Source organism: Citrus sinensis, chromosome 5 (genome assembly GCF_022201045.2).
Source record: "Citrus sinensis cultivar Valencia sweet orange chromosome 5, DVS_A1.0, whole genome shotgun sequence".
NCBI classification, from domain to species: Eukaryota; Viridiplantae; Streptophyta; class Magnoliopsida; order Sapindales; family Rutaceae; genus Citrus; species Citrus sinensis.
The window spans coordinates 22,781,799-22,787,798 of NC_068560.1; the positions used below are offsets into that span (position 1 = coordinate 22,781,799).

A 6,000-nucleotide genomic window follows, 5' to 3' on the forward strand; every position below is an offset into this window, starting at 1 on the left:
CATGAAGAAATACTCATTTAATTCCTATAATTTGAGCTAATCATCTAGTCGATTTGCTTTCAAAACAACAATAATATGTTTACAAAAAATAGTATAAAAATGGTACGTCATACTAGAAAACCAAAAAAAAAAAATTTACTATAGGAAAAAAAAATTTATTACAAGACAAGAATTTTTTTCTTTTAATCTTTTGTAGTTTTTATACTAATTTTTGTATTATTTTCGATACAAATTTAATTATTTTTTCAAAAAGATTACTTAAAACATATTTTTGTAGCGATTGGATCCGATTTTTTAAGGATAAAATAATATATACGTCATTTCAAATAATTTAAAATTCAAATTAATTCAACATTTAGGAGGTGAAAAAAATAAATGATAATTAAATTGACATCAATGAATCAACAAAAAGACAACAAAGGACGTTTTAGATGATTTTTTTTTGGGGAAAATACAAGAACTACTTGGATAATTTGCTAAAATTATGGAAAATGACAATAATTAACAAAGAAGAGCACATATACCTGAAAGAAACCCTATTCTTTGCATGCAAGGTCAAGCTTCTCAAGCTCTAAATCATCTCTAGAGAGCAATTTCTACAGGTCGATGACTGGAAGTTGTTCTGTTGAAGAATTGTCGTCGTTGCAGATCATTACATCTTTTCTATCAGGGTGAACATATCGTGGTGGAACTTTGGCAGCTCCTGAATCGAAGGCTCCACAAGAGAACTTGCTATCGTTGTTGCTTTTGCTACCATAGTTTTTTATTACACTACTAGAAAAATGGTCTTTACTGATACTTGTCTTCTGACACTTTATTTAAAAGTATCAGTATATACATATATTTGGATCATTTTCCGCGTTTAACAGATATGTATCACTAATTACTAATACTGAAGTATCAATAGCTTTAGTAATAGCGATTAATGACGCTTAGGTATCAGTAATTAAAAATTATCATTTTAATTTTGTTTTAGTCCGAATTCGAACCCAAGACCTCTTAAACCTAAAGCTTCTACATTGAATCAAAAGACCACTAGGCTACGAATTATTTTTAATTTTTTTAGAGTTGTGCTTTTTGAGTGGATAAAACAAAACAAATGGACAAGTCTTATCTTATCCAAAATATAACTTTTCAACTCCCTCTACCAAAGTATTCGTTCCCTCCTAAGCTCCCCAGATTTGAAAAATCCCTGACATCCAAATTGCCAAAAAGTGCTCCTCAAATACAAAAAATCTCTCGCCCTCTGGCGGCAATCCTGTATTTAATCATAGGCGTGGATCAGACTCTATCTCTAAATGGCTCCTATCGCAGTCGGTGACCCCTTGCCGGATGGTACTCTCGCTTACTTCGACGAACAAGATCAGTTGCAGCAAGTGTCCGTACACTCGCTCGCTGCCGGTAAAAAGGTTATCCTCTTTGGCATCCTCGGTGCTTTCACTCCTACTTGCAACTTGAAGCATATGCCTGGATTCATCGAGAAGGCTAATGAGTTGAAGTCAAAAGGCGTCGATGAAATTCTCTGCATAACCGTTAATGACCCATTTGTGATGAAGGCACGGGCCAAAACATTTCTTGAGAACAAGAGTGTGAAGTTCCTGGCTGATGGCTCAGCAAAATACACCCATGCTTTGAAGCTTGAGCCTGACCTCAGTGAGAAAGGACTTGGCACCTGATCAAGGAGGTTTGCTCTCTTGGTTGATGACCTCAAGATGAAGGCCGCAAATGTTGAATCTGGTGGAGATTTCACTGTCTCCAGTGCCGATGACATCCTCAAGGCTCTTTAAATTTGTAGTTCCATCCCAGCTGCTTAGTGTTGGTTGAGTTATTACTTCCTTTTGTTGTGCTATGCTTAGGATGAATATAAACCAGTGGATCTCGAATATTGTTATGTATGACGCGAGAAGTCTTTTGTTTAAACTGTTGTTCATCTTTATCGGAAAAAAAAAATTGTCAAAAAGTGCTCAGCCATGATCCTATCAAACCGATGGCACAGGTTCACCATTTGCCTTCAAAATCCTAACTTCTTATTTCTTTTCTTATTTTATGATTTTGGGTCTCTCTTATTGTCATTAGATCTTGAGTTTTTTTTTGTTTTAATTGTTCTTTTAGGTATAAATAAGTGATTTGGAGAAGAGCTTCTATGTTTCTTTGGCTACTTGGAAGAAACAAGAAGGTAAAGATTTAGCTTTTATTGTGTTTTTTTTTTTCTGCTACTTTCTTTTCTTTTATTGGCATCGAATAGCCTTCATTATATCTACTTTGGAAAATATTGTGTTTAGGGTGATTGTCACTATAAGGTTAACTTTATTTCGCTGATGAACGACATTAGACATTTTTGACACTAAAACCCTAAAATTTTCTAATTTGGGAATTCTTAAGAGCAGCATGATTATGCTAAAATTGATGGTTTATATTAGTTCATAGTGGTTCTATGTTGATATAACTTATTGCTTATTAACCATTTGTTTATGTGTTATTAGTTTTTTTTTCAAAAGCAATCTTTTCATTTTTTTCAGCTGTTATTTTTTAGTTTTGTTCATATCAAATAGATTTTAATTTTTATTTGCTATAAATAGTCTCATTGGATGATTACTTATTACAAACTATCAAATAGATGCTTTTACAAAGGAAAAGTTTGAAGTATGTGGCTTAGGTTGAGAAATGAGGTGTCTTTATCATATCTTTAATGGATTTGTTTACAGGGCAAAACAGAATTTTGTTTCTTCAGTCCATTACTAAGGCAAAATTAGATTTGTCTTATTTATATTTATGTTCATAATAAGGCAATATCTACTTCAGTTGTTTAATTTTTCTTATTTATATTTATATGATTGATGGCCAAAATCATAAGATTGTTTATAAGTAATGATTTTGGAATGAACTCTCAAATTATTGAAATATTTTCTCCAAACTTTACCATTTGTTTGAAATAATTAAAGTTAAATGTGTATGTTTCAGTTCTGGAAATTTTGGAATGAATTGGGTCTATAACTGATTTTTAATCGATTTTTCAAAATGGTTGGTTGCTGTCTAGTCTTTCATAAATTACTCATATATCATGTTTGGTGGTGGAAAACAATAGTCTAAACATGTCTGAATGAGCTGAAATTTGGAGAAACTAAAGTTCTATATGCATACTTCAAATCTGAAAAATTTTATGTTGATTGAACTTGCAGGTTATTTTTAATGATTTTTTAAACTCTACTGCTTTGCAGCAAGTTCTTTTAACATAACTATTTATTAACTTTTGATCTTACAAAACACCAACATGATAATATCAGAATAACCTCAAATTTTAATATGTTGTTCATTTATATATATTGTTAAAAACTGGAAAATATCAATCCAATGTATTAAGTATCTTAAATTTTATAAATATGTATTTAAGTACCAATTACTACTGTAGTTGGGCCCAAAAATGAATGGTTTTAGGACCAGCCGGGTGGTTCCTGAAAACTAGGAGTTTGTTAGCTATTCTTTTTAATTGAACTAATTTAACTTAACTATTAGCTCGATTATTGATTTCTATGGTTTGTGATTGATTTGAGTTTGACATTATTGTTTTGTGTTGGTTTGAGTTTGACATCCTAGTTTAAGACTTTGAAGGCTTCCAAAAAATGATTTTGGATGATGAGCATATGAGTAATAGTTGGAAAATTAATTTACTGTATCAAATATATACTTATTGTAGCATATTAATTTTAAGAACTATGAATTATTCCATGAATATTCTAGTAAATGATTATGTTATATATGCATGTCTTAATATATAATAATTATATTTTGAAGTTTGTTTTTTTTTTTTCCCTTTCTAGGTTTAGGAAAAATGTTTAAAGTGATTTTGGGTTATGATGTCAATCAAGTTAAAGCAACATTACTTGTGAGTGGAAATATATAATGATTATATTTTTATTCTACTTTTTTTTTATCTTCTTAAAGTTTTATAATTAGGCAAAATTAATGAATACTTAATTACAATTTAGGGTGATATTCTTTAAATGGTTCACATGAATAGATTTAAGTAGTATAATAAATCTCATTCTCACTTTATAAAGGCTTAACTAAGTTTGCAAATATTATTTCTTTTAGTAGTAATAATTTTGGATCGAAATCTCAAATTATTGAAATATTTTATGTCCAAACTTTATTATGCGTAATATAAATATGGACATTCATAGTTATTTTATGCCCAGTTTAAGGAAACTGTAGTTTGAAGACTTATTTTTTGCCTTGTTAAATAAGCTTTTAGAATGAATAAATTGAGGAAATGAGTGGTGATTTATTTATAATAGAGCATTTGTGATAGCTTTTAACTATGCACAAAAATCATTTGGTATATGTAGATAGAGTAACATGCTTGTGCTGAAAGTAGATATTACATTGAAAACTTCTTGTTTGCTATAGTTTGCTATGTATATAACCTTTACCAAAAGAGAATAATTGAATTTATTTATAAATAGCTTATGAGTATTTTTTTCTTTCGATCAAAATAATTTTATTTCTGTTAATTGTTATTTCTCTAATGGCTAGATATTGGCAGCTATTTTTTTTTCTTTTCCATGTATTCATATGCAGATTTGATCAATGTGTTTGAAGTGTTTATTCCTCAACTTCACTTATATCCTAACCCATATAGTCTATTGAATGAAGAAGCTACTGGTGTGATAACGCAATTATACTACTCATATTCAAAGAGTGAAAGGCAGTCATCCTTATCAATTTAGCTTCTAAATTTATTAAATTTAGCCACAAGTAGTAGGCATTTGATTGGATGGTAGAAATTTTTATGTATTGAATTTGGATTATTTAGTTATGAGAGTAGGATATCTCATATTTTTGTTATTGAAGTTTTGGAATTTGTAAAATATACTAATAATATTTAAATGTGAAATGAAAGATTTTGTGATATAAATCAATTTCTTTTTGTTATTTTGTGGTGCCTTTTAATTTTACCAATAAATCAATAGGCAATGATCCAATTCAATTTTTTATTTTTTAAAAATAAATTAACTAGTGATACCATGGTAACAGTAATCATAGACACTAATAAAATATCAATAACTACTAACACTATAGTGTCATAATATCAGTGATACTATAGTAATAGTAATCACTGACACTACTTACAAGTGTCACTATTTTTTTGATTCCCAGATTACTGACATAATTAATAAGTGTCAGTGAAAGTAATTTCTGACACTATTCTAAAGTCAGTAAAGACTATTTTTCTAGTAGTGTTAATTACGTTTCTTTTCTCTCCAAACTCTTGTGATTAAGCAAGACTATACAAAGTTTTCAATTATTGAAATAGAGAATAACTTTTTTAATTGGGGTCATTTGAAAAATATTGCTTTAAGTAGAAGATATTTTATACATTAAATGATCAAATGGACAACTAACTAGCTACAACTCCTTGGGTAAGAGGGGATGAAGGAGAGTTTATTTATTTACTTTAAATTTTTAGGATAGATTTTAATTATGATGCGTCGAATTAGATCTCTATAGATATGTTCGGTTGTATATTATAGAGTCTACGAGTCTAATTCATATTTAAAAATTAGCTTCAGAATTAAATATTGTCTCAAACTTTATACTAAAGCCTAGTAATTATTTCCAACCGATGGCCAATATGGGATAATTTCCTCAAAACCTCGTTAATTTGCTTCTGGATGATTAAACAATACCACACAAAGTTTTCACTTATTAAAGTAGAGGATAACCTTATATATATATGGGAGTCATTTGAAAAAAAAAGCCTTAAATAGTAAATAAGATTTAATACATTGCAAAAGCCAACAACTCCGTGAAGTAGAAGGGAATGAATGAGATTTTATTTATTTATTAGTATTTTACTTTAAACATTTTGGATGAACTTTAATATGTCCGGTTGGGATATATACATCAGGTTTGCACGTGGCTTGATTTGTTTGCATCCTGTCCAGATCATATGAGCTTCCTCAGGCCTCAAATTATTCTTATGCAGTTACGCCAAATGGC

General features: G+C 29.6%; 1 pseudogene; it reads left to right on the forward strand.

Annotated features, from left to right (window-relative positions):
- Window positions 1-1,257: 1,257 nt before the first annotated feature.
- LOC127902792 (peroxiredoxin-2-like) lies at window positions 1,258-1,951 on the forward strand (annotated as a pseudogene).
- Window positions 1,952-6,000: the final 4,049 nt, after the last annotated feature.